Source organism: Littorina saxatilis, linkage group LG1 (genome assembly GCF_037325665.1).
Source record: "Littorina saxatilis isolate snail1 linkage group LG1, US_GU_Lsax_2.0, whole genome shotgun sequence".
In the NCBI taxonomy this organism is placed as follows: Eukaryota; Metazoa; Mollusca; class Gastropoda; order Littorinimorpha; family Littorinidae; genus Littorina; species Littorina saxatilis.
In genome coordinates this window covers 31213507-31241292 of record NC_090245.1, presented here as the reverse complement: position 1 = coordinate 31241292, position 27786 = coordinate 31213507, and the positions used below count along the sequence as shown (strand labels likewise).

At 41.1% G+C, this 27786-nt stretch overlaps 1 long non-coding RNA gene across 1 annotated transcript in view; it reads right to left on the bottom strand.

Moving 5' to 3' along the window:
- LOC138963526 (uncharacterized) overlaps nucleotides 1-27552 on the bottom strand; it is a 30599-nt gene extending 3047 nt beyond the window's left edge. The window contains exon 1 of the long non-coding RNA XR_011454875.1: nucleotides 27439-27552. This is a non-coding gene — a long non-coding RNA (uncharacterized lncRNA). The remainder of the gene's footprint in view (nucleotides 1-27438) is intronic.
- Nucleotides 27553-27786: the final 234 nt, after the last annotated feature.

The window sequence follows — 27786 nt, the reverse complement described above, 5'->3', positions numbered from 1 at the left end:
TGGTTCTTAGTTTGTTGTACATATTTTCCAACACTTTTGTTCAGAGGCTTTTATTTTCCTCGATTTTGGTAAGCGGACAGTTACCATTGTTCAAACGCAGTAATTTTTCATGAAGGATAAAGCTTTCTAAATTTCACAGCAAATCCTTCTCTCTATCAAACCTAAACTTGCATCGGTCTCCAATTGCAATACTTTTATCAGCTAAAAAAAAAATAGTCATGCAACAAACCAACCTATCAAACCTCAAGCACTACTTAGTCACCAGGTAACCACGTAAATTTCAGTGGACACCCGTGGTTTGCACGTGAGAAATATACGTTGGTAAGGCGTTTATTGGTTAAAAAAAAGTGATATAGTTGGTTATGAGGTCTTTCCGATGAATGTAACTCTGCTGTGTGTAAGTAGTCATTATGAAGAAATAATTAGCATCCAAGCCCTCAAAATGATTTCATTCACAAGTGGTCTGATTGTCTTGAAAATAAAATAATAAGTGCACAGTTTTTGTGTTTTGTTTTTAAATAAAGGGAACATTCAAGTGTCAGAGGGCCTAGTGGTAAGGCGTCCGCCCCGTGATCGGGAGGTCGTGGGTTCGAACCCCGGCCGGGTCATACCTAAGACTTAAAATTGGCAATCTAGTGGCTGCTCCGCCTTGGCGTCTGGCATTATGGGGTTAGTGCTAGGACTGGTTGGTCCGGTGTCAGAATAATGTGACTGGGTGAGACATGAAGCCTGTGCTGCGACTTCTGTCTTATGTGTGGCGCACGTTATATGGCAACGCAGCACCGCCTTGATATGGCCCTTCGTGGTCGGCTGGGCGTTAAGCAAACAAACAAACAAACAAAATATGACCTTTAAGAGCAGTGAAATGTTCAATAAATCGGGTACTAATCGTATGTGCTATTGAAAACTTATCTGCGCCTTTCTAAACACAATGTTCTCTGAACTGAGAGACACATTTTCTCAACCCCAAAACAGCCTCGTTTGCGCAGTTTAGTACATAGTATTGAGTTTGCCTTTGACTGACAACTGGCGTTGCTGAGGCTTTGAAGGGGAAGGAACAACGTACGTCAACAGTTCATGTCAAAATATAATATTAACTATCGTAACATGATATACCCCTTTCTATAAAAAAGGGAATATCCGCTTCTTTCTTATCTCTTTTTCCTCTAATGCTTATTTGATACGAGAAGGAACAGTAATTTGAACGAGAATCCTGCATTTTACTGTCCACCACTGGAGAAATGTACTATAGAAAAGCTGTATTACTAATTCCAGTTTTGCTTCTACGACACGTTCCGGGTCATTTTCGAAACAGCAAGTGATAACCGTTGACCCAAGACGCATAATCATTAAACTTTAATGGAGTGTATCGCCCAGTTTTCAGCAGGGGAGGATCGGCGTCCGCTGTGATTGATTACGGGTATAATCAGTCACTGGTAAAATTGACAGATGAGTTGGGGTCCAGTTGACTGCAAGTTGCAGCGTGTTGCTAATGATATATGATAACCAGTGTTGGCTCATCCTTGTTAGCCAGAGGAAGTTGATACATATCTGTCTTTGCTCTTTGGATGACACAAGTGCAAAAAGGCTCAAAAATTTACAATATTTGGTTGATTAAACAAACAAATAACCGACAGGATGACTGAAGGGGACGGCGAGAAGATACCAACAGATATATCATTTGATATATTTGGCACTGTAAAAGAGAGAGAGAGAGAGAGAGAGAGAGAGAGAGAGAGAGAGAGAGAGAGAGAGAGAGAGAGAGAGAGAGAGAGATAGAGAGAGAAAGAGAGAGAGAGAGAGAGAAAACCAGAGAGAGAGATATATATAGAGAGAATGAGAGATAAAGAGAGAGAGAGAGAGAGAGAGAGAGAGAGAGAGAAAGAGAGAGAGAATGAGAGAGAGAGAGAGAGAGAAAACACCAGAGAGAGAGGTTTTCTAGATGTGTACTCTTTAGGCATTATAATCATAATATCAAGCATTCTGTCTCGTCCCTTAAAAAGGGGGCGGTATTCCCCCGAAACCTCGGAAACACATTTTGTTTTCATCGTTTAGGTTTTGCTCGCTTTGCTCATATTTAACATAGAATCTTACCAGAGTAGTGAAAGAATAAAGCAAAACAAGACAGTAACATGTTACGGGCAATGACAAAAGAGGGTTAAAGAAAACAAGAATGGACAGATGGAGAAAAGGATTACATTTGAAGGATAACGATTGGACAAACAGAACAGGAAGAAGAAGTATGTAAGGAAACCCCATAGTAATTAGATTTGGGGCGCAAGCGGGTGAATGAGAGTGTTATAAATTAGCACCCCCCCCCTCTCTCTCTCTCTCTCTCTCTCTCTCTCTCTCTCTCTCTCTCTCTCTCTCTCTCTCTCTCTCCTCTCTCTCTCTCTCTCTCTCTCTCTCTCTCTCTCTCTCTCTCTCTCTCTCTCTCTCTCTCTCTCTCTCTCTCTCTCTCTCTCTCCGTATCTATAAATCTGTCTGTCTAGCTCTGTTATGCGTATTGCATTGATCTATGTGTTATTATTTGTTGCGTGTATTACATGTTTTATTTGTCTAAGACAAGGTATTGTGCCTTACACCTTTTATCATTAAAACCAAAAGTGAATTCAGTTAGTCAGATAGTCAGTCAGTCAGCCAGCCACGCAGTCAGTCTCTCTGCCTTGTCTTAAATGTGTCTTCAATTCTCTGTTTACTAGCTAACATTTACAGTTAAAAAAGGGAGGCTTTTATTGCATAACATAGATGCATTAATTGTTTAACCCTGCTTAGGCTTTATAAAAAAAAAGCGTATCCTATGGAAGGATGCCTTTCGGATTAAGTACGCCAAGAATCATCTACATTCATTGTTGAGTGTCTATAGGCCTATACTCCGTCCGTCACCCCTATGAATGTGCAACAGCACTGGATAATACCATAAAGGAACATGTATTATCCTTGTCTGTATGACATCGGGTATTTTGTTTCGGATCTGGTAAATAAACTGGGTGGGGATTAACATTCCACTGTAACTGACACATGATTCACACTTCAATTCATCAAGGTAGTGCTGAAAGAAGACACGACCTGTGACGAATCTCATAATCATGTCGCTGACGGGATTAAGAAAGTGGTCACAAGAATGACAAGAATGAGAGAGAGAGAGAGAGAGAGAGAGAGAGAGAGAGAGAAAGAGAGAGAGACAGAGAGAGAGACAGAGTGAGAGAGAGAAAGAGAGAGAGAGAGAGACAGAGAGAGAGAGGGGGGAGAGGGAGAGAGAGAGGGGGGTAAAACACCGAGAGAGGGGGAGAGGGAGAGAGAGAGAGGGGGTAAACACAGAGAGAGGGAGAAAGAGAGCGAGAGAGAGAGAGAGAGAGAGAGAGGGAGAGAGACAGAGCGAGTGAGAGAGAGAGTGAGAGAGAGAGGTGAAAAAGAGAGAGAGAAAAAGAGAGAGAAACAAAGGGAGAGAAGAGAGGATGAAATAGAATGAATGTGAGACTCTCTCTCTCTCTCTCTCTCTCTCTCTCTCTCTCTCTCTCTCTCTCTCTCTCTCTCTCTCTCTCTCTCTCTCTCTCTCTCTCTCTCTCTCGCAACGGTGAGACGACTCGGCAACCCGATACAATGCCATCTAATAAAAGAGACATTTCAATGGCGGGTGTCAGTTTACCCCACCTCATTAAAGTGAGGCCAAGGCGATGACAATACACCACGTGAACTCGGGGTGCACTCTCGTGTCACTGAAATAGGTTAACGACATCGCAACTCGATACACTTCAAGCTGACGGCCTGTTGATGTTCTGTAGGGTTTGGTTAGAACAGCTGATGATAGTTTGCTTGTGGACATATTATTTTGCGCAATTAAAAAGGCATTTAATGCTTCTTTGTGGTCTGTACTCTCTGCTCGTGTGTGGATTCTGTTTGTTAACTGTAATAATTGTGTGATATGATCCCTTTCCTATATACAGGACCGCTGCAGTTAGAAAGGAGTTTTTCAGCCACGGTTGTGAATAGTTCCTGCGATTTAAACCTTCTTTAAAAGATACCGTCCCTATTATAATAATAATAATAATAATAAATGAGCATTTATATAGCGCAACATCATAACTTTACAATTATGCTCTTTGCGCTTGACACATTTAAAATTAAAACACAGTTATACAAGCATTTACATCTGCATTCATAGTCAACAACGCTTAATTAAAAGCATACACCATCACACATACATTACAAAAGATTCTTCCACTAACTAAGTAATAAAAACATGAATAAAATAGGTAGTAAAAAACAAGGAAATACCAGCTGAATACCCTTAATCAAACAGAACAATGCTGAAAACAGTCCTAGATGTTTATATACATTATCACTAAAACAAGAAAATACACTACATGTAGCCTACTGATGGACTGAGAAAACAAAATCAGGGGTTGTATTTCTTGAAGAGGTGCGTTTTAAGTGCTCGTTTGAATGCTTGGGGTGACTGAGAGTGGCGGATGTGAAAGGGGAGAGAATTCCATTGTGTGGGTGCGCAGAAAGTAAAAGTGCGTTGTCCGTATGTTTTGGTTTTGGTGTGTGGAATGGTAAGGATGCGACAGTCAGAAGAGGCACGGAGTTGTCTTGCTGGAGAATAGACGGTGAGGAGTTCAGAGAAGTAAGCAGGAGACGAGCCAGAAAAGAAGTTAAAGCAGAGGGTGGACAGTTTGTAGTCAATGCGGGCTTGAATAGGTAACCAGTGCAGTGTGTGAAGAAGTGGTGTTGCGTGATCTCGTTTTTGTGCTTTGAGAATGAGGCGTGCTGCCGAGTTTTGGACTTTTTGTAGTTTATGCAGGAGGTACAGGGGACAGCCAGAGAGAAGAGAGTTGCAGTAGTCAAGTTTAGAAAGAACAAAGGCACAGACAAGAGTGTTAGTTGTTTGAGAGGAGAGTGTGTGGCGAATGGTGCTGATCTTACGAAGCTCAAAATAAGCCGCTCTACAGACTAAAGATATATGTTTGTTAAGGGTCATGTCAGATCAAAGGGTGAATCCAAGGTTTCTAGCTGATGGTGAGAAAAGAATGTCGGTATTGCCTATTTGAACAGAAACAGGTTGGGGAGAGGGAAATGTAGTGTTCTTCTTTTTGCACAGTAAGACTTCACTCTTATCATCATCTATTGTGAATTAATTCAAAACAAATTTTTTGCGTTACTTTTGCCGATTAACATAGTGCCACTCGAAAATTCCGCACGCAAATAATAACAACAACACACACACACACACACACACACACACACACACACACACACACACACACACACACACACACACACACACACACACGCGCGCGCGCGCGCGCACACGCACACTCACACAAACACTCACTCACACACACACACACACACACACACACACACACACACACACACACACACACACATTTCTGCAGATTAAACAGAAAGGAAATTGTTTCCCCACGTAAATGATTCTACATAATTATATAACATCAGACATTGTGAAAGAAACAATTGAAAGTCAGCAGAAAGAGAGAGAAAAGAGTATCCCTTCACAGACAACCTATTGGGAGCATCATACCCTCATCAAGGGGGACCGAGATTTATAATGCAAAGTCCCTTTGAGGGGGACGTATCACAAGGAAATCTAGTCCTGAGGATGACCATTGTTTTTGTACCTAGACCAGACACGTGTTTCGACACTATTGTGTCTCATCAGTGGTCAGGTGGAACTGTTAGCGAGAGTTGTCAACCCTGGTATCCAACTAAGACGCAAATTATCTCTGAATGGTAGCTTCTGTTGGCATGGGAGACTACCCTCATCTGACAAACCCAAGGGGATATCTGTGAAGGGAAACACTTTGATTTAAGTGTGGAATTGATTATTATTAAGAAAGAATTTAGAAATTTAGACAAGTTTTAACCAAGAAATTAGGTTAAAACAAGGGAAATTTGAAAAAGCCTAAAGGGAGGTAACTCTGTACCAGCCTGCAGATCCAGAAATGGATACGCGAACAAGTTAGATCTAATTTTGAAAAGGTTAAACAGGAAAAGCGGTCAACTTTTCATTGCTGTTCAACACAGGACTTTTTTTTTTTTTATTATTCTGTTTTTGTACAATTTTTTTTTTACATGTATATGCTGTACATTACAGGACATCACCTAACCGAAAGGACAGAATCATATAACAGAAAAGCACACTTGGACAATTACAACATACATGGGGTGGGAGGATGGAATGGGGAGGGGGGGATGTTCAGTGGTTTGGTGGTCGCATTATCAAAAGGTTTTAAGAACGAAAAAACCTAAGGGTTACATCAAAGCGTGCATATACAGGCGCCAATCCTTGTAGAATTTATCTACTGTATTATTCACAACTGCGTTATACTTTTCACAAATAAATCTTTGCTTAAAGTTTCTACTAAATGTCTGAAAATGAGGGGTCTTTTTGTTCATTTTGGAAATATATACATGGTGTTTGGCACAGATTAATAACACATCAAAAGCTTTATCGGTGACTACATTGTTCGCCACTCCAAGAAGAACCAGTTCTTTAGACAGTTTTAAATTGTTGCAATGGGTGCAGTTCGCCTTTAGCCAATTTACAAATTCTATCCAAAAAGTCTGCACTTTATCACACTCCCAAAACATATGTAAAAGGGTTTCTTCATTTCTACCACAAAATGTACACAATGACGTATCCACAATTTTTCGCAAAAATAGAAACCTTTCTGTGGGCAAAATTCTGTACAATAATCGGTACTGGAACCATCTCAGACAAGTGTCTTTTGTTGTTTTAAAAACATGTTGAAAAATAGCCTTCTTATCTAACAAACAGTCTAAAGATTCAGACCATTTTTCGATACATTTTGGGACCGTAGCATGTTCAATCAGTTTTTTGTAAATAAGTTGTGTCTTACCTTTACAAATACATTTCCACACAATGGGCTCTGTCATAATAAAATGTTTATCAAATTCTAAGCCGATTTTTCTCTGATATTTCTTAACAGCCTGGATTACACCTTGATACAATACAAAATCGCCTCGCACATTTGGATATTTGATTTTAAACGCATTATAGGATAAGTATCCATTTTGTCCCAAAATATGACCAATCTGAGCTATTCCATTGTCGATCCAATTTTGAATGTACACTGTCTTTTTATCTCTCCGAATATTAACATTATAATGTAAACATTCTGATACAAAATCGTTAAAGGTTATAGGGTCACATTTTCCATGTAGTTTCTTATAATGTTTAAAAACATTGGTCCAAAACGGGTTTTCCATTCTCTGCATCAAAATATTTGCAAATTCCTCTCCTCTCATATTAATTGTTGTAACAGATGGACATGCTTTAAACAATAATCTTGATATTAATCCAGTAAGGCCATCAACTCTTTTTAACCAAACGATTTTTAGAGATGACAGAAAACTTTTCACGTCAACCATCTTTAATCCTCCATCTTCATAGGGTTGGGTGACCGTACTTCTTTTAATTTTATCTCTTTTTCCATCCCAAAGAAATTTGAAAAAAATATTATTTAACTCCATCATAAACTGTTCGTCTGGATCAGGTAAATTAGTAAACAAATGTGTCAATTTGGAAATAGCCAAGGTTTTTAGGACTGTTATTTTACCAAAAGGTGTCAGGTTCCTTCTGCTCCATGAATTCAGAAGTTTTTGAATTTCCTTTAACTTATTTCTATAGTTAAGAAAAACAACCTCGGATATATTCACCGAAAAAATAACGCCAAGTGCTTTAAAATTATCCGGGTTCCAGGTAAAATTCATATCAGGCAAAACAGGACTTGGTAAAGAAGAAGTTTTCTGCAAGGCTTGTTCAATTGGATAGCTTTAAAGGCGATGCAACTTTCACGGTGACCACATTATAAAACATCAGAAATTGTGAAAGAAACAATTGAAAGTCAGCATATATATATAAATAATTATATAATTATATATATATGGCGGTTTGTGAGAGGATTTGTACGGGAATTTTTTTTTTATTAATCAACGATATCGCTACACTGTATACACTTTACGATGAAGGACTTCTGTAGGATTTGGTTAGTATAGCTGGTGGTAGTTTGCTTGAGGACATAATTATGTTTGCAATTGAGGGCATTCGCTGCATCTTTTCGTTTTGTACTCACTGCCTTTGTGTGGGCATTATTGGATGAACCAAGACTACAATTCTTCTTGATGTAGCACAAACCTCTGCGAGGATGCAAGATCTAAAAGTGTCCAGATTAAGATTAAGATAGAAGAAGCCACACTTTCGTTCAGCTGCGGTTGTCACAAGATCCTGCCATTTACATATATATTCCTCATAGAAATTCCTTCCATCACGAGTTGTTGTTGTTGTTGTTGTTGTTGTTGTTGTTGTTGTTGTTGTTGTTGTTGTTGTTTTATTTACTTTGCAGCAAGACAGTGGTGTCACCTACAACATTAATTCCGCCAAAAATGCCCACTCTGCACAGAACACAACCGTTAAAATGTTTGTATGTTAGGTTTGTGTCCCAGTGATGCTCTTATCCCATGGCAAACCCTGGGCAGTCATGTGCTGGTCAACTATATCGTGTGCGCGGCAAGGACGACACCGTTTGGCTTTGAATTGTCAGAAATGTCAAAATATTTCATTCATTCAAACCAACTCATCGTGCACACACTTTGAAGACCAAGGAAAGGTAATCCTGACTAATAAAGAGTATCTTAAACGGACTTTGATGAACTGAAGAGATGCTGACATTGTATATCAAGCGGGTGTACCAACATGACATCGGTAGGGAGTACAATAGGTTTATATAAAAGCTTGTCGTCAAGCTCATTAGAAAAAAGTACCTGTCTCAGTGTTAGGCATTTCTGTAGTGAAACTACAGGGGACTCTACTGGAAGGGTATCTATCATGTGTTAGAGAGTACAAACTCTCAGACCATCGGAAACCATTGTCACGGTGACGTAAGCAAACTGCCGATCTCGTTTCTTGAGTTGGGCACTTCTTTATGATACAGGAAGACTTGTTTTGTGAATGTGAAAGTATGCAAAAGCTCCTTGTGGGTTGTTACGCAGTTTTGCTGATTAAAAATGTTGCTGTCAGCTCTTTATCTCACGTTTATCCAGCTGTCACCGCTCGAGATAGGCAGTTTGCAACTTATAACTAAAATGTGATACTGATAGGCAGATTGTTCAGAAACCAAATAAAGTTGTTTGCGTTTTTCTCAAAACATAAAAAAATGACATAGGCAATTATCTTATGAGCGCAGAGAGATAAGGTGTGTGTGATTGTGCACTAAAGTAACGTGTTTGGTAAACACGGGGTAAGCGGCACCGTTAGAACTTTGTGTGACAGCAACCTCAGATGTGGAAATACAACGTGCGAAAAAGGTGTTGTTTGCAGTACTTGTTGAAGCTAGGCCAAGGTCAAAAAATGTGTTTTCGTTATTGGTTTTTAATTCATCAGAATAGTGTCCAAAATACGGGCTAACATCTTTTTTGAGAGTCGTAAAAAGATATACCTAGCTTACCCGTATATCTTTGTGTTATTCTCCAAAGCTGTGTACCAGTGGAAACCATGTTATGAAGTTGACATCTCTTTACTTAACTGAGACATTTTAACCAAATGTAACCGAGTGCCGAAACACCACAATCACCTTTGGAGGCGAAGACCAATCAAACAGGATTGAGAATTTTAGATCTTATTTCTAAGCCCTATAAAAACTGGTATGCATTCGCAAAGGAATCCATGAACATACAGAGAGACAAAGCCGCCAGACCCCATCACAAACAGAACTCTACAATCCACAGGTGTTGCCTTGCGAGCTATAAATAGCTCGCAACTTCTAAGGCGAACAACTCTGCAGAGTCTGCTGTGAAGGGCGACGGTAGTCTCCCTGTCACACTCGCCCCCGTTTGAATGAACTTTGTCCCCAAAGTTCCGAACCATGGACCCGCCAAGCTTAGGTCCCTTCCAGGTTCGTGGAAGGGGAACAGCACAAAAATGATTCAGTGGGCATAACGCCATTCCTGTACATATCATGTCGAGTCCCATCCCTGTCGACGACGCCAAATGTAACCGAGTGCCAAAACACCACTATCACCTTTGGAGGCGAAGTCCAATCAAACAGGATTGAGAATTTTAGAGCTTATTTCTAAGCCCTATAAAAACTGTTATGCATTCGCAAAGGAATCCATGAACATACAGAGAGATGATGATGATAAAATCGTTTATTTAACGTCACTCTGTAAAAACATTGGCGACATTTGTCTTAGATTAAAAACACACACAGGCGCGCACACAAACTTTCCCTTTATGTACAGTGGTTCACCACCCTCCCACCCCCCGCACACTCTCGCTCATCTAATTAAAAATGGTAATAAGAGATACTTGGATATAAAATGGTATTCTTAAAGGTTCTGATAAAAATATAAAGTAGCTATATGAGAAGCAATGGCGTCAGCCGCAGCAATGTCTCTTCATATCCAGGGACCAAGTGGGTGCGTGTGCACAAGTCCAGCGATAAGTTTGGGACCTTGCCACCCAAGGTCTTTATTAAAACTTAATTAAAAGATAGCTTAATTTTTGATTTGGGGTATTTGGCAGGATATTTCTATTCGAGTTTATAAACTGAGTCAGGGGTTGAAAGTGGTATGAGTTCAAATCACACTCCAAAGTCAAATGAGCAATGCTGAGGTAGGATTGACAGGTGCATTTAAGCTATAGAAATTGGTAGTTCCCAGCTTCTGCCCTTAGGCGGTTAATCCTTTTTATTACACGTGGGCATGCATTATAGGTGTTCATCTGTTTTGATGGGGCTTCCCGGATGAGCCAGCCAGAGCTTATAGCCGTGTGCATGTATTTGTTCCTCCATTCTCTCCAGAGAAGAGAGTCTGTAAGGCTACTGATCTCAGAAGCAGACAATGTCAGGTCTACCTCGGAGGCGCCTATGCCTTGGGCAGCTTCATTAGCGGCTTTGTCTGCTCTCTCGTTGCCAGGCACGTTCACGTGTGCTGGACACCAGACCAGGTTAATCTCGCTTCCTTTTATTATAATTTTATTTGCCAGCTCCTTTATGGCAATGACAAGAGCCTGTCTTTTTGATCTTTTGTTAGATCTTAATGCTTCAGTGGCTGCTTTGGAGTCAGAGAATATAGCTATCTTTTGAGGAGGAGTGTTCTTGAGGTTGAGATGAACAAACGACATGCAGATGGCAAGGAGCTCAGCTGAGAAGATCGAGTTTCTGTTGCACAGTTTAAATTTCCCAGTCAGGTCATCGCTGGGGATTACAAAAGCTGCGCCAGCCTTCTTGTCATCCAAAACTGACCCGTCTGTGTAAACATGAACATGGCCTTTGTATACAGTATCAATGTGCTCAAGGGCTTGTATCCTGAGTAATAACTGATCATCCTTTGTAGCTGTACAATATTCTGTGTCAAAATTCATTTCTTTCATTGTCCATGCGGAATCACGAGATATGGGGTTTTGGGCCACGTCATTGGGGTCGACACTGATTTCGCTAAAGAGTGAAGCATTGAATTGAGCCAGTGAGGTGAAAGTAGTGCCAAAGTGGGCCTTTTTGTTTTGGACATGGTTGTAATGCGGTTGTAGCTCCTCTTTTGTTGAGTTTTGCACTGTGTTGGCTCGAACATTGTAATCCGCGCAGCACTTACGTCGCCACATGTCAAGAGAGAGGAATCCTGCTTGGTGGTATACAATGGCCTGCTTTGAATGCCTTGGGTGTCCGAGGGCAAGCCGAAGGGCACGACATTCCGCTTACTGTTGCTTATCAAGCCATTTTCGAGCCGACGAGAAGTAGACCTCCTGTCCATATGATAGTCTTGATCTTATAAGAGCTCTGGTGATGTTTGTTAGAATAACTGGGCACTTTGCCCATGGTTGGGCAGCCAGTATTTTAAGAAGGTTGATGGTCTTATTTGCTTTGCTTAAAAGATACTTTAAATGAGCAGTCCATAGTCCATTTGAGGTGAAAAGTACGCCCAGATATTTCACCTGCTGACTGGGTGAGACAACAGATTTATCTAGTGAGAACTGTATCTTTTCTCGATCTTCCAGTTTTCGGTTTGTAAAGACAACGAATACAGTTTTCTCGGCAGAGAGAGTGAAGCCATTCTCCCGCATATAGTTCGCAGTGTTATCTATAGCTGTTTGCCACTCTTTAGAGAATTTGTGTTCTGTTTTATAGGTTTTGTTTTGATACTCTTTGCATAGAGCAGTATCATCCGCATAAAACGTCAGTTCGGCTCCATGTGTTTTAACTGTCGATATGTCTTGCAACATAATGCTAAAAAGCAGTGGTGCTATTACTGAGCCCTGTGGCACTCCCATGTCAACTTTGCGAGTGGATGATGTGGCACCTTTATAATCAGTTTGAAAGGATCTGTTCAGTAGAAAGCTTTTTATGTATTGAAACATATTACCACTGATGCCTAATTGCTTCAATTTGAACAACGATTGTTGGTGCCATACTGTGTCGTAGGTTTTTTTGATGTCAAAAAAGACAGCAAAGAGAGACTTCTTGCGTGAGAGAGCTTTCTTAATTTTGGAGGATAGTTTTACAAAGTGATCCGAGACACCCCTGCCTCGACGGAAACCGGCTTGACCCAGAGGTATTACCTTTTTTCTTTCCATTTCAATTTCTAGTCTGGATTTTAGTATTCTTTCATAGATTTTGCTCAGATGGGAGGCCAGAGATATAGGGCGCCAGTTGGAAGGGTCAGCTCTTGGTTTTCCAGGCTTTAAAATAGGGATAATACAGAGAGATAAATGATAAAATCGTTTATTTAACGTCACTCTGTAAAAACATTGGCGACATTTGTCTTAGATTAAGAACACACACAGGCACGCACACAAACTTTCCCTTTATGTACAGTGGTTCACCACCCTCCCGCCCCCCGCACACTCTCGCTCATCTAGTTAAAAATGGTGTTAAGAGATATTTGGATATAAAATGGTATTTTTAAAAGTTCTGATAAAAATATATAGTAGCTGTATGAGAAGCAATGGCGTCAGCCGCAGCAACGTCTCTTCATATCCAGGGACCAAGTGGGTGCGTGTGCATAAGTCCAGCGATAAGTTTGGGACCTTGCCACCCAAGGTCTTTATTAAAACTTAAAAGATAGCTTAATTTTTCCTTTGAGGTGTTTGGCAGAATATTTCTATTTGAGTTTATAAACTGAGTCAGGGGTTGAAAGTGGCATGAGTTCAAATCACACTCCAAAGTCAAATGAGCAATGGTGAGGTCGGATTGACAGGTGCATTTAAGCTCTAGAAATTGGTAATTCCCAGCTTCTGCCCTCAGGCGGTTAATCCTTTTTATTACACGTGGGCATGAGTTATAGGTGTTCATCTGTTTTGATGGGGCTTCCCGAATGAGCCAGCCAGAGCTTATAGCCTTGTGCATATATTTGTTCCTCCATTCTCTCCAGAGAAGAGAGTCTGCAAGGCTACTGATCTCAGAAGCAGACAATGGCAGGTCTACCTCGGAGGCGCCTATGCCTTGGGCAGCTTCTTTAGCGGCTTTGTCCGCTTTCTCGTTGCCAGGCACGTTCACGTGTGCTGGACACCAGACCAGGTTAATCTCGCTTCCTTTTTTTATAATTTTATTTGCCAGCTCCTTTATGGCAATGACAAGATCATGTCTTTTTGATCTTTTGTTAGATCTCAATGCTTCAATGGCTGCTTTGGAGTCAGAGAATATAGCTATCTTTTGAGGAGGAGTGTTCTTGAGATTGAGATGAACAAGCGACATGCAGATGGCAAGGAGCTCAGCTGAGAAGATCGAGTTTCTGTTGCACAGTTTAAATTTCCCAGTCATGTCATCGCTGGGGATTACAAAAGCTGCGCCAGCCTTCTTGTCATCCAACACTGACATACAGAGAGACAAAGGCCGCCAGACCCCATCACAAACAGAACTCTACAATCCACAGGTGTTGCCATGCGAGCTATAAATAGCTCGCAACTTCTAAGGCAAACAACTCTGCAGAGTCTGCTATGAAGGGCGACGGTAGTCTCCCTGTCACACATACAAATTGATTTCGATAATACGAACTGGTTTCATATAAATCTTTGGCCTGCAGAAATACTTGCATCGCATTTTGGTTGTCTACGTTCAGTAAATCACAAGGGTTTTAAAGTACGTCAACTTCGTAACATGGAAACCGAAGGTTGTGACAGGAATTTGAACACTGACACTTATTTAAAAAGAAAACACAAATATATACCACACCTTTTTTAACCCTTGATTTTATAAAGTGGCCCTGAAATTTTATCACTTTTTATAAAGTACCTTTTGGAAAATAAACGTATACTTTTAACATCCTACTCCCAATGCTTCTGGAGACAACGGGTGCCAAACCCAATCATATTAAATCAGACTATCTAGAAGAAGCATTTACCCCTCTTAACAAACTTTTATCATCACCACTCCTGCCCACCCCGTCATCCTCCCCTCTTCGCTCACCCTTACCAGCTCCTTAGCGTATCACCAATTCTTGTCCCAAATAGAAACATTTTCTGAGAGGACGTTAACTCCCCCCTTTAGTTTAGTTTATATACTACGAGTTTGTGTTTGTTTGTTGCACGTGTGTATCATTATCTAACTGGAGTATTACAGAACATACATTCTAGTTGCCATTCAACATACGTTAGGATCATTTAAAGGACAGGTGCATGTCCCAACAGGGTACACAGGTCTGGAGAATAACCCATTTGCTTACTTATTTCACTGGCTGACAGACAGCTCAGTTTCAATCTGCTTCAATCTGTTATGCTGACACATTGACTGAATGGTTTAATCATGCTTCGTGCGCGACTTGTTAACAGGAATCGGGTGGGCGGACAGGTTGTACTCAAAAGACAGATTGTCAACATAATCGTTTTAGGTCAGGCTAGTGGACGTTTCTGTGACTGAATACTAATTAAATCAGGTCGTAAAAACAAATGTGTCTTGCAAGCAGACAATTTAGTTCGCTTTGGGGTTGTTGTTGTTTTGTGTCTGTGTGCATTTGTTGTATGTTTGTTACTTTTGGTTCTGTCTTTTTTTCTTTTTTTCTTTTTGTAATGGCTCAGGTCGTTTTCAAAGACGCCTTTTTTTCTCTTTTTTTTTTTGGCAAAAAATATTATTTTCCGACGATTTCTTCATACTGAACCAGACAAGTTAGTAGAACGGGTTTCTTTCGTTTTCCTGGTTACGAACGTTCTACAATTACATATAGCACATATCCGTTGGGCGTGTGGGCGTATAATTGAGTCAGAAACTTGTGTTTTCAATTTCTTTTTACTGGCTAGGAATTGACCTGAATGTTTTATTTTTGTTTTGTTTTCCTTTTAGCGTATTGGTGGGAATAATAGAATAAGATTGTGTCCTAGATCCCTTTTTTGAGGGTTATATATTCAGCAAACTTGTGTTGTTTTGTTTTGCTTTTCCAATGCCCACATGGTATGATATATGGTAAACGGAAACTGCCAATGGCCACTGGAAACAGAAGGTGCGTGTGTCATTCGGTATAAAATCTATCTAGAGACAGGTCAGTAGACACATTAATAGATAAAACATGCCCATTTACTAAACAATATGAAATGAAATCTCCGCCTATGTTGAAACTAATTGGTGATTTTATTTTTGATTTTGCAAGATCATGTCCTAGATTTCGGGGGGAGGGGGGAGGGGGAGGGGGAGGGGGGATGGCGGGAAGGTGGGCATGCAGGTTGAACGATAAAATAACATGATGCAGGTATGACAAACGTAAATTGCAAGTGGACACTGAAAACACTTTTCATTTCAACATCTAATTTAACAAAGTTCTGCAGACACATTAATTGAACAACCCATTTGCACTTACTTCCAATTAGCCGTTATTAAATCTCCACCTACGTCATAACTAATATTCTGCTTTGTAACCCCTCTCCTGTCTCACTCGTCCCAATCTATGTGTTTTTCTATTGATCTTTCTATTTATTAACTTACGTTACGGGAATATTTGCCAAACAATTGACTTTACCTTGCACAGAATGTGAACGTTTCGATTCAGAAAAAATATGGCGTCAAAACTTATCTTTTCTCTCTCTCTCTCTCTCTCTCTCTCTCTCTCTCTCTCTCTCTCTCTCTCTCTCTCTCTCTCCCTCCCTCTCCCTCTCCCTCTCCCTCTCTCCTCCCTCTCCCTCTCCCTCTCCCTCTCTCTCTCTCTCTCTCTCTCTCTCCCTCTCTCCCTCTCTCCCTCTCTCTCTCTCTCTCTCTCTCTCTCTCTCTCTCTCTCTCTCTCTCTCTCTCTCTCTCTCTCTCTCTCTCTCTCTCTCTCTCTCTCTCTATCTCTGACACATTCCTTTTCTTGCATTGCTTTTTTCATTCTTTTGTTCTTTACTTTCTGTCATCGGGAAGAAGTATTTCATATAAAGGAATTTAGTAATAAAGATTGCAATGTGCGTAAACGACCATCTCCACCTTCCGTCCCCTTGTTTGACTTTGGCGAAAGAACGTGCAGGAATGTGGACAGTTGCGAGGAGCGCTATTTATCCTGCAAGTTTGAACTGACGACGGAACAGAATGCAAATGTATTAGGACGCAGGGACTTACAAAATGCACACTTACGCAGTTTTAGGCTTACTTTGAACATATGGCGTGGTTGGTTGGGACTTTGTAAATGAACATTCCGTGTTGGTCTGTCAGAAAAGTCTTGGTACATCTGGCCAACAACAACAAAATGATACTGCACCGCTTTTTGTTCCCCCAAGTAAAACACTCATATATACCTGTGTTATTTTTTCAAATTGTCCCAAATGGCGCTTGTGTGTTAAGACTTTTCGAATTGACGATTTTTGCTGCCGGGCGAAGTGACAGCCCAATTTAACTAGCAAAACTAAGTTTCAATTTTAAAACTCGTACTTGCAGCGCCGTAATGAAGCATTCAAGCACATGCAATCAGAAGTGGAAGGTTCGAACATCAAGCGATGACGCTTCCCTTTTGGCAATCAGTTCTTAATTGTTGTTGTTATTTTACGAAGAACACGTGAAGGAGAAGGTGCATGCACTCCATCACAGACGGACCGTCAATCATTTATCATTAGATGATTATTCCTTATTGACTCCAATCCAAAACAAGTCGCAAAAAGAAGCATTATACACTTCAAGTTGATCTTCTAAGATCAGTCCACATCTCTACCTACACTTCTGTGTGTATCCCATACTCCATCTTTTGTGATGGCACTTTATCAAAAATGGTGGCGCGTCAGAACACGTTCAACTTCAAAGCGAGGCTGGTGAAAAGCGGCACTCTTTTGCGCCTCGGCCGCCGAACAACAGTTTGTTTTCTTTTGGTTCGACCCGCGCGTGCCGTCGGCAGCATCAAAGAGATTTTACCTGCCGCTGCCGCTTGCTCTTCTGCACACACGGCTTGGAAGGGTATGACAAATGAGATGTCCACTTTATCCGTGGATGATACCCATATGCCGATGCGAACATTATGTTGCCCAGATTTGTTTTAGCGTTGTCGGTGAATCTTGATCAGATAGGACAGAGTGTTATTGTTTTAGATATGACGAACAGAGGAACGCAAGCGCTCTCATTGCATAATTATGACATGTGGCACAAGAGCAAGTGAGACCTCAGAGCGTGTCAGTGAATGGTATGCTGGCCGATATTTTACTCCAAGAAGTTCGTCTTCAACCTGATACCAGTGACATCTACAACTTGTGCTAAAAATAGTTGTTTGCACAATTTGTAGATGACACTGGTATCAGAATGTTTTCTTTTGCAGTTTATGAAGGAGTACAGTGTGGCTTAATCAACCAGTGCCTGAGCCTATCGAAAGGATGCCGTCTCAAATACTATGCGTGTGTTTAATTGTCGTCATAACTATTCGTGAACAGTCAGTAATGCAGACCCCAGGAAGGGTATGCAACGAGTGTTAACATCATTAAAGGTATCGTTCCCTTCAAGTGTAAAATCGATTGAGTTTCCGTAATTTCAAAGCTTTTGATTCAGAGCTTCGCAACAATAAATACTACGAGCTGCGTCACAACAAAATGGAAGCCGCCAGTGGCATCGAAGCCGCCAGTGGCAAGCTCAATCGTAACCTTATACTAGGGCGCTCATAGCATGAGCGCCCTAGAATAAGCAAAGGAAGAAAGTATAGTCTTTTTCGTCTCCCCCCCCCCCCCTTACTCCGTGTGTGTGTGTATGTGTGAGTGTGTGTGTGAGTGTGTGTGTATGTGTGAGTGTGTGTGTGTGTGTGTGTGTGTGTGTATGTGCGTGTGTGTGTGTGTGTGTGTGTGTGTGTGTGCATGTGTGTGTGTGCGTGTGTCTGTGTGTGTGTGTGTGTGTGTGTGTGTGTGTGTGTGTGTGTGTGTGTGTGTGAGTGTACTCTTAACTATAGTCTAAATGTTCCCACTATGTTGGCTCTAGTACTGCCTTTTTCACTTCACATTCGATCGATCCGATCCATGAAAGTGTCCTACTTTTCACCATGACCTCCTCACCACAAAGTGAGCAAGTTCAAAGGGGCTTTATTAGACTATCAAATCATCTTCAAAGATAGAAATGTTATCAAAATCGTCTTCAAAGCAGAAAGCAAACAGCAGAAGGGCCCCCAGAGATAAAACGTGTCAAAGAACTGTGTGTGCTTATTACCAACCCTTTGCTTCTTAATTGTTGATATTTTAGCTGCTTAAAGCATACATCCGGATTTTATTTTATTCAAGGTGATGTGTACCGACCCAACTTTCTGGTACTATATTTTGTCTGTATGTATGTGCACGGATGCATTCATTAGTGCATGTGTGTGTCTGTCTTCCTGACCTTTTTTTTTCTCCTACATTGCACATGTAGTTCGGCATTGTGAGCATCATTGTCTTGCACTTTTCATCCTCTCTCTCTGTATCTGTCTGTATGTCTGTCTCTTTCCCGCCCCCCCCCCCCCCCCTCTCTCTCTCTCTCTCTCTTCTCTCTCTCTCTCTCTCTCTCTCACACACACACACACACACACACACTCACACCACACGTGTGCAAACTCAAAAACGATATCCACGTCCCACGCACACGCATACGCAGAATGACCCAGGTTTTGCCAGTGCCGCAATGGTGGCACTGTGTCACCATTGCGGCACAGGCAAAACCTGGGTCATTCTGCGTATGCGTATGCGTGCGGGTGTTTCTATTCTCTCCAAACTGCGTGCTTCCGCGTCTCCCCTCAGTGTTTGGACGTGAACTTGCGTGGGCTCGTACACATTTATATTGACCTCTCTTTCCGAAATCAGAGCACCGACCTTTTGAGTTCCAGTACACACACTGAAGTGTCTACCGCTCTCTGCTGATTAATCAGTAAAGAAAACTACATCCAGCAGAAAGCACACACCACCTGAGGTCTTCTGTCACGAACGAGCAAACAGTACTTACCTATTTTAAGCTGTTATGAAAATATGATGATATAATTACGTTTGTAGTGGGTGTGAGAGAAAAAAAGTGAATGAAATGGTCTCTTTCGTTGATTCTATTGTGTGACGTTTACTCGCATTCTTCAAATGACGTCAATGCGGCCTTGCGTGGTATTTTCACGAAAGGGTTCTAAAAACATTCGGCAAACTACTTCCTTTGTATAAGGTTATTTCCAGAAGCCCAGTATGGAAACCTCTCAACGTGATTTTGAAAGGGGCCGGATAAAAGAAGCATCAGTCGTCTGAATTTGATTTTGTCATAAAAGGTCTCACTTCGCTCATTTCATACGCCTTTCCTTTCTTATAAGCTACGCAAAGAATGTCACGTTCAGAGCGTTCTGTAACATAAACAGGCTACTATTACACCATCTAGTTCCAAAGAACGCTTCACAAATTCATGCTACACTTCTTTAAATTCAACAACAGTCGAACATACCCTGGTGACCACCTCTCAGTATCGAACACTGCCAACAACTACCACTCCAAATGACCCTCAAAGAGGTGTGTTTTTCCCAATACAAGACGGCTTTTCATAGCGACTATCTGTCTATAAAGACCGCTTTTTACATTTAGTCAAGTTTTGACTAAATGTTTTAACGTAGAGGGGGGAATCGAGACGAGGGTCGTGGTGTATGTGCGTGTGTGTGTGTGTGTCTGTCTGTCTGTGTGTGTGTGTGTGTGTGTGTAGAGCGATTCAGACTAAACTACTGGACCGATCTTTATGAAATTTGACATGAGAGTTCCTGGGTATGAAATCCCCGAACGTTTTTTTCATTTTTTTGATAAATGTCTTTGATGACGTCATATCCGGCTTTTCGTGAAAGTTGAGGCGGCACTGTCACGCCCTCATTTTTCAACCAAATTGGTTGAAATTTTGGTCGGGTAATGTTCGACAAAGCCCGGACTTCGGTATTGCATTTCAGCGTGGTGGCTTAAAAATTAATTAATGACTTTGGTCATTAAAAATCTGAAAATTGTAAAAAAAAAATGTTTTTATAAAACGATCCAAATTTACGTTTATCTTATTCTCCATCATTTGCTGATTCCAAAAACATATAAATATGTTATATTCGGATTAAAAACAAGCTCTGAAAATTAAATATATAAAAATTATTATCAAAATTAAATTTTCCAAATCAATTTAAAAACACTTTCATCTTATTCCTTGTCGGTTTCTGATTCCAAAAACATATAGATATGATATGTTTGGATTAAAAACACGCTCAGAAAGTTAAAACGAAGAGAGGTACAGAAAAGCGTGCTATCCTTCCCAGCGCAACTACTATCCCGCTCTTCTTGTCAATTTCACTCCCTATTCCGTGAGCGGTGGACTGACGATGCTACGAGTATACGGTCTTGCTGCGTTGCATTGCGTTCAGTTTCATTCTGTGAGTTCGACAGCTACTTGACTAAATGTTGTATTTTCGCCTTACGCGACTTGTTTTTTTAAATAGACTAAACTAGATTGGGAAAAAGGTACGTTACTGTTAGTTTCACAATCAAACATACCTCGTTAAGCCCTTTGTTTGCCGTCGACAAACTGAGGGTAACGCCACCTTAAGGAATGCAATTCAGTCTTTCGTTCATTCATCAAACATGTTTCCGGAGCCCTGCAAGAAGAAACATGGCTAGCAATCCACATATGGGCCGTGCAGGTGAAGGCGAAGAGGCTTGTTAATGTATATTGCTTATTATGTTTAGAACGTGTTCATAAGCATGTTGCTTGTTACTGTTCTATATGATGTTGTTTTTCGTGTGAAACGATTTTATACAGCGAAGAGTAAATAAAACACGCTTAAACCAAGACGAAGAGGCTTGTAAAACGCCATTACCTAAAAAGAAGGTCAGTCATTTTAAGAACATTAATAATCTGATTTGTCTGAAGGGCACCATGCATACACGTCCATATGGTCATGGCAAAAAGACAGAAGTTATGATCAGCACTTTAAAGGACCATAACAGGCTCTTTTTAAAGGTCAGATAAAGCAGTTTTGGTTGATTTAATGATATAGGTAAGCAGCAGGGGCGGATCAGTTGCTTTGTAAGGGGGGGGGGGGGGGGTGCACTTTGAATCGAAAGTGAATGTGATGGGCGCGAAGCGCCCGAATTTGCTAGGGGGGTCCGGGGGCATGCTCCCCCGGAAAATGTTTTGGCCCAAAGAAGCAAAATGGTGCCATCTGAACTTATAAATGGTCATAGAATCAGCTTTCCAATTTATTTTTTTTGTGCTGGAGGGGGAGTGCACCTGCACCCTGTGCACCCCCCCCTCCCCCCCCCCCCCCCTCGTCCGCCCCTGAAGCATCTACAGGTGCAAAAACCGATCAGTAAATCTCAGGTTTTGTGTTGCATCAGTCTAATTTTACACAAAATGCATCCTCAAAAAGCGACCAAATTCGTCTGCTACGCGAGACTTTAAATTCCCCGCGGCGGCAAGCCCTTGGCTGTGACATCACAAGGGGGAGCCAGAAGCGAAAGTAGCAACGCTCGGTGTGCGTCTTTGCTGCAGCTGTGGATGCGCGCGTGCTCCCGACATCATGCCGAGAGAGTGTGCAGCTGCCGAATGTTCGGAGTTGCAAAAAAAAAGACTCAGGCTTGAGTTTTTATTTGTTTCTATCCGACTGGGTAACAACTACAACGACGACAATAACACTGACAACAACTCGAAAACCAAGAACAACTACAATGTCAACAACAGCTTTAGGCTACACTGATAAACTGTAGGTGGAACACGGTTGATTTGACACGTTACAACCTTGATTTCACCTACGACGACGACAACAACAACATCAACTTAAATTCGAGAACATAATTATACGTCTTCAACAACATAGCCAACAACAAATCCGATAGAACTTCAACTACAATCACAACAGTGATCATGGGCTGCCTAATCTATTTGTTGAGTCTGGCAGACATTTTACTTCCACCCTTGAGAGAGAATGTTTTTTCTTCGTACACTTTGTGCCTCAAACCTGACTAAGAAGATTCAATTCTACATTAATCCCCGATTATCAACCCAGGCTCAAAACTGCAAGGATCAGCAGCTAAAGTTGCTTCTATGAATACGGCTTCTGACGTCATCGAAAATGTTACCCAGAATTCACCACTTCCGTACTCTCGCGGACGTTCGAGATACAATGGCCGCCAGATCGGAACGCAAAAACGCTTCGCTTAAGCCACGAAATTCGTCGGATTATGGCCTAAACGATTCCGAAATAAACTAAACCCTGTGAGGGAAGGTGAGAAAACAATTCGAGTCCTACGGCATGCATATGTCTGGTTAACCTAAGTCACGCCAAAACGCAAATAAACGCGTTTTTGACACCAAAAATAGCCTGTTGGGGTCCTTTAAGCGATTTGACCAAGGAACGCAGACAAGGTACATAACTTACGAAGCATCTGCCAGGTGTTACTTATGTGAAACGTTTGAAAATTCGAACAAAACACCATAAAGTATTACAAAAGTAAGGATGGTTTCACTCTATTCAACATATTTTGGGGAAAAAAATAGAATCCAGAATTATGATTTAGAAACAAGACAATTATAATTGAAGAACATGTAATATTTGCAAACCGCTGTGAACTATTTTTGCTCTATGAACAACGTAAGTTCGAGTCAAAACGTTCACGATAATGTCAATGGAAAGACTGGTAAATGGAGAATTCTAAGTCAAGTGTTGAAGAGAAAGTTGACGCGAAGACTCGAAGATGGAGAATTCAGAGTCAAAAGTTCGGGAGAATTCGATGGGAAGACTCGAAATATCCGCGCACCACAAGAAACCATAAACTATGTTCCCCTCTCTAAACATAGAACGCAGAGTCACAGTTCATGGCCACGTGGTTCCTCTCGCTCAGCCCTCCGGGAGGACAGTCCAATGTTAGCACCCTACAAGCCTGACGCTCGCCGATATTTGCCGATGTTTGTCGATGTTTACCGAAGAGCTAGCTCTGGGGCTCTGTGTCAACATGGCGGCTGGCCCGTGTGCAAATGTCCCCCGAGGTGGCAGGAAGGTGCAAATGTAATAAAGGGACGCAGGAGAACGCATGTTGAATGCCAGCAAGGGGCCCGGGGCCGGAGTTTGCCGAGCCAAGCCTCGGGAGTGGTCGGGGCTCAAGGACAGATAATTCGCGGGCTTTCCGTCGAGACTTGTATCCAGTCTGGCTGAGTCTTGGTCAAACCTTTTGTGCTGCTCGCCGAGACCGCTTTTCTCAAAGCCAATAGGAGAGTGCCTTGTTTTGGTTATTCAGTTTTATGCCTGTTGCATCACTCTTCCTTGTGGCAACATTTGGCGTTTTTGTGTTTTGGTCACTCTGGCTTAGTCCACCTTTGTAAAGTAGGCCTAACATTTGCCAAAATGAACTCTTCATTTTTTTTATCAGCTGGCCTGCAAAGTAACACTGCCAGAGAGTGTGCGAGAGCAGCGTCGGCTCAATATTAGTCGGACCGGGACGTTAAACATGATTTTAAAACATTTACACCAGTGGTCATATTCAAATGAAACTTTGGCAGTATGTGTATAACTCATTTGTCTATAGGCACGCGAAGTCAGGGATTTTTTAAAGATTTGTTTTATGAAAGTCAACAAACCTGTGAAGGGTTTTAAAACTCTTTCCGGTTGGTTGCATTACGTTTAAAAATATCTTTAACGACCCAATGTTTTACCCAAAGTACATCTAGTATTCAGGCATAACATTCTACAAGTTCTAAAACAATCCACCAGGTTGTTGCTGAAATAAAGCGCTTTTTGTAATGGTACCCTCAAAATTGATGCAAAAGCCTTTCGTTTTTGTCAACTCAAGCGATCGACACCTGCGTCAGTAGGAATTGCATAACACATGAAATATGCAAGCCAGCTATACAATAAAACACGTTCAAGAAAGATAATTGATTTGAATTTCTCCTCGTATGTAAAGGTTGCCAAATTGTGCCTATTCTGGATATTTGTAGATTTTTAAGTGGTGCCATACGTTTTTGTCAGGTCGATTGTGCGTGTATCCTAATTTGAGCGGTGGTCACGTGACCCCTGTAATAGATATTTTGGATCTGAAAAGTGTGCCAGATAGCCAAGTGCAGTGCGTATATGGTATAGCAAGTTTGAATCAAATGACACGGGGATGGATGCTTATGCTAGGGTGCAACGATTGCCGCAAAATATTGTTTTTAACATTTCAAAATGCGTGATAGTTTCAATGACCACATTGTGGTCGTTTTTATCGCCGTTTACGAGCCGTACACAATTTTGTTTTAAACAATCTCTAATTTCTATTACAGATGGGATAGAAAGAAAACAGACCAACAATCTGAATTGATTAAAATTGGTCCTAAAGGAGTTACTTTTGGGGAGCAGATTGGGACCAGCGTTCAGATCTGAGGAACCTTTGCATCACAGCAAAATATTCAAGCAACACTTCCCATGTTTCTGCATGAACAAGAACAAGGCACGCGGCAGAAGAACACTTCAGCTCGCAGGTGGCCATGACCACTAAGCCAAAGGGGCCCCAGGATGACGTTAAGCCGGAGGGTTCCAGGGTCCCGTGTTTAAATCCTGCCCGTGTCCCCCTGTGACCTCACACTCGATGACGCATCATTGCCCTAGTTTTGCGGATACCCACAGCCCGGCAGTTTCCTTCCCTGTGTTCTGTGTTTTATGCACTGTCTTTTTTCTGTTTGTGCTGATTAACTCACTTTTTTTTTTGTCGGGACAGGTTAGCGTCTGTTGGATGGTCTTGTGACAGTTCTCTTTGCTTTCATGGTGGCAGACAAAACTAGGTTGATGAACTTTTACAAATTCTTAACTTGGTCTTTCCTGTTGTTTCAGGTTCTTTCCCAATGTTGTCACTTTTCTTGCTACGTACTGTTGTTGTGGTTGGTTTTAGAGTTTCTATTTTGCCATGTGTTTTATATTGTGGCAGTCACAACCCTGTCTGATGAACTATTGAAACCATTTTGAACGAGGCAATTCAAGTTCGTTGAGGCATATCCCAAAATTTAATTATTTTATGCCATTGTTGTTGAGGTTTGATTTTTGTGTTTGTTTTTTTGGTTTGTGTGAGAGACTTGTTTCCCTCAAAGTGTTGGTATCCAATATTTCTGAGGGGGGGGGGGGGGGAACAAGTACAGCAAGAACAGAGAAAATACCTTCACAAAAAAAAGGAAACAGTAATGGGAGGTCCGTCAATCTTAAGTTCAGATGCATTTTGTTCTTCAGATCTGCTCAACATTGAATACATTCTAAGTGCATGGCTTGAGAGAATCTAGTAGGGGAAAGGCTCCTAATATGGACCGGCTCCTAATATGAACCACCTCCTGTTCTGACAAACTAACGGCGCTAGAGCGCTCAAAACAATTTCATTCGCTGTATTCACCCTCTCTGGATAACTTGCACATGTCAAAACAGTTGCAGAAACACAAACCTCAAAACCGTTAGTTTTTTTCTTCTCTTTTTTCACTTTTGGCAGCGTTCACTCTAAATTTGCCGCCTAAAACGGACTCGTTTCTGTCCACAGCCAAAGCTTTTATCACACACAAATGGCTATATAAATTATATTTATGACAGCTAAGACGGTATTTGTTACATTTTAGCAGTGTTGACCCCGAGTTTCTACTGCAAACAAAAAATAATAGCAACATCTGAAAGTGTGTGCGAGTCCCTTAATATGGACCATCTTCAACAAATCGAAGAAAATAAAAGCTAAAGGCTATTTTCATTAATTCATTGAGAAGCTTGCTGGAAATAACCTATAACTAGCCCACGAGATTTCAAAAAAATATAGCAAAAAGTCTTCTTTTCGTGGAAGTTGATAATTTCACTTATTTACACTCTGTTTTTGATAAGCTTCTTTATTTTCCTGGTGTGCTTCAAATGATGCTCTCATCGACCCGAAACAGATAAATCTAAAGCATATTTTAATTAGTCTGACTTGTACACTAAGTTGTATCATGTTATTTTGAAGTATAGGGGGCTTTTTACAGTGATTCGTGAAGGCCGCTTGACTGGTCCATATTAGGCGCCCAGGCTCCTAATATGGACCATTTGTGATTTTTTCTGTATTTAATTTTTGCTGAATGTCTATCAAAGCTATTTCACTCTAATTAGTCATAAGGGTTAACCTAAGAGAGAAGGTCTACCAATCACAAAATGAAACTTCTTCGCAAGAAAACAAGCTAGTTATCAGCATGAAACAAAAAGTGGTCCATATTAGGAGCCCTTCCCCTACAACTGTGTTGGCGAACAAGATAGATTGATTGATTAATTGGGCGATGGATATATATATCTTTAAGACAAAAGGAATGATATTTTATTGATATATCTTTGTTACATTAGGCAGGATATTTTATTGGTTTGTCTTTAAAACATAAGGAAGCAGATTTGATTGATATGTACTTATCACATGCGAAATATGTCTTTATAATACGTAAGGAAGGAGAGATTATTAATATATCGTTTTACATAAAGAAGATAGTGTAAAGGGCATACGCCTAGTCTTGCAACCTGTCCTTACTACGCATATAACATACACAACAATGATATTTCAGTTTCAAGAAGCCTGTGTCCTTTTAGTCAAAAAACGTGCACAGACAAAGGGACGTCACATCCACAAAGACGTCACGTTTGGTCAAAGGGACGTGTAAAACACAGGCAGACAAGACGTCACACTAACGTCAGAATGTTGCCTTCTTCTTCGTCATCGTTCTGACGTTAAAAGGCTGCCATATTCGTAGCGTTCATTAAGTAATTCATATTGTTTACATGTGCCAACAATGTTATAAAACTGTACCTAAGGGGATATAATAACGATTGGCTGTAGCTTTCGAACACAGAACAAATGATTTCAGTATTGCAAAGTGGTGTTGGTAGTGTCTAATGTAAACAGAACAGTCTCAAAGTGAAAGTGGATGTTTTCCGGAAATTGCGCAGGCGGAAATATACGATCTCTCACAGCACATATTCGCAAGAATAAGGCCACAGCTCAGCTGACAAGCTACAAGTACATCTAATTTTTTAATAGGCCTATGTACTCACGTGTCCAGCAAAACTTTGGCGAGTTCAGTATCCCCTTTGTACTTGGTTCTCAATTTGAAGCGATGGGCCTCTGACGAAAACATTTTTTCTTTCAGCGCGACCCAGCGCTGGTGCAGCGTGGTGATGAAGCAAGGAGTCCACTTTCTCTTCTCAGCAGATTTAGTGGCCTTGACAGCTTTAGACGGGTTTACTTCTATCTTTTTTGCCATTGTACGCAACCGAGCTTTGACTGTCTCCGACGCCATCTTTGGTTTACGAAACGTCACGAAGTGACGTCAACGGTCTAAAAAATAGCCCAAGTCCTGGAGAACTGTTGCTAAACAATGCAATAAAGAATCAGTTATTTCT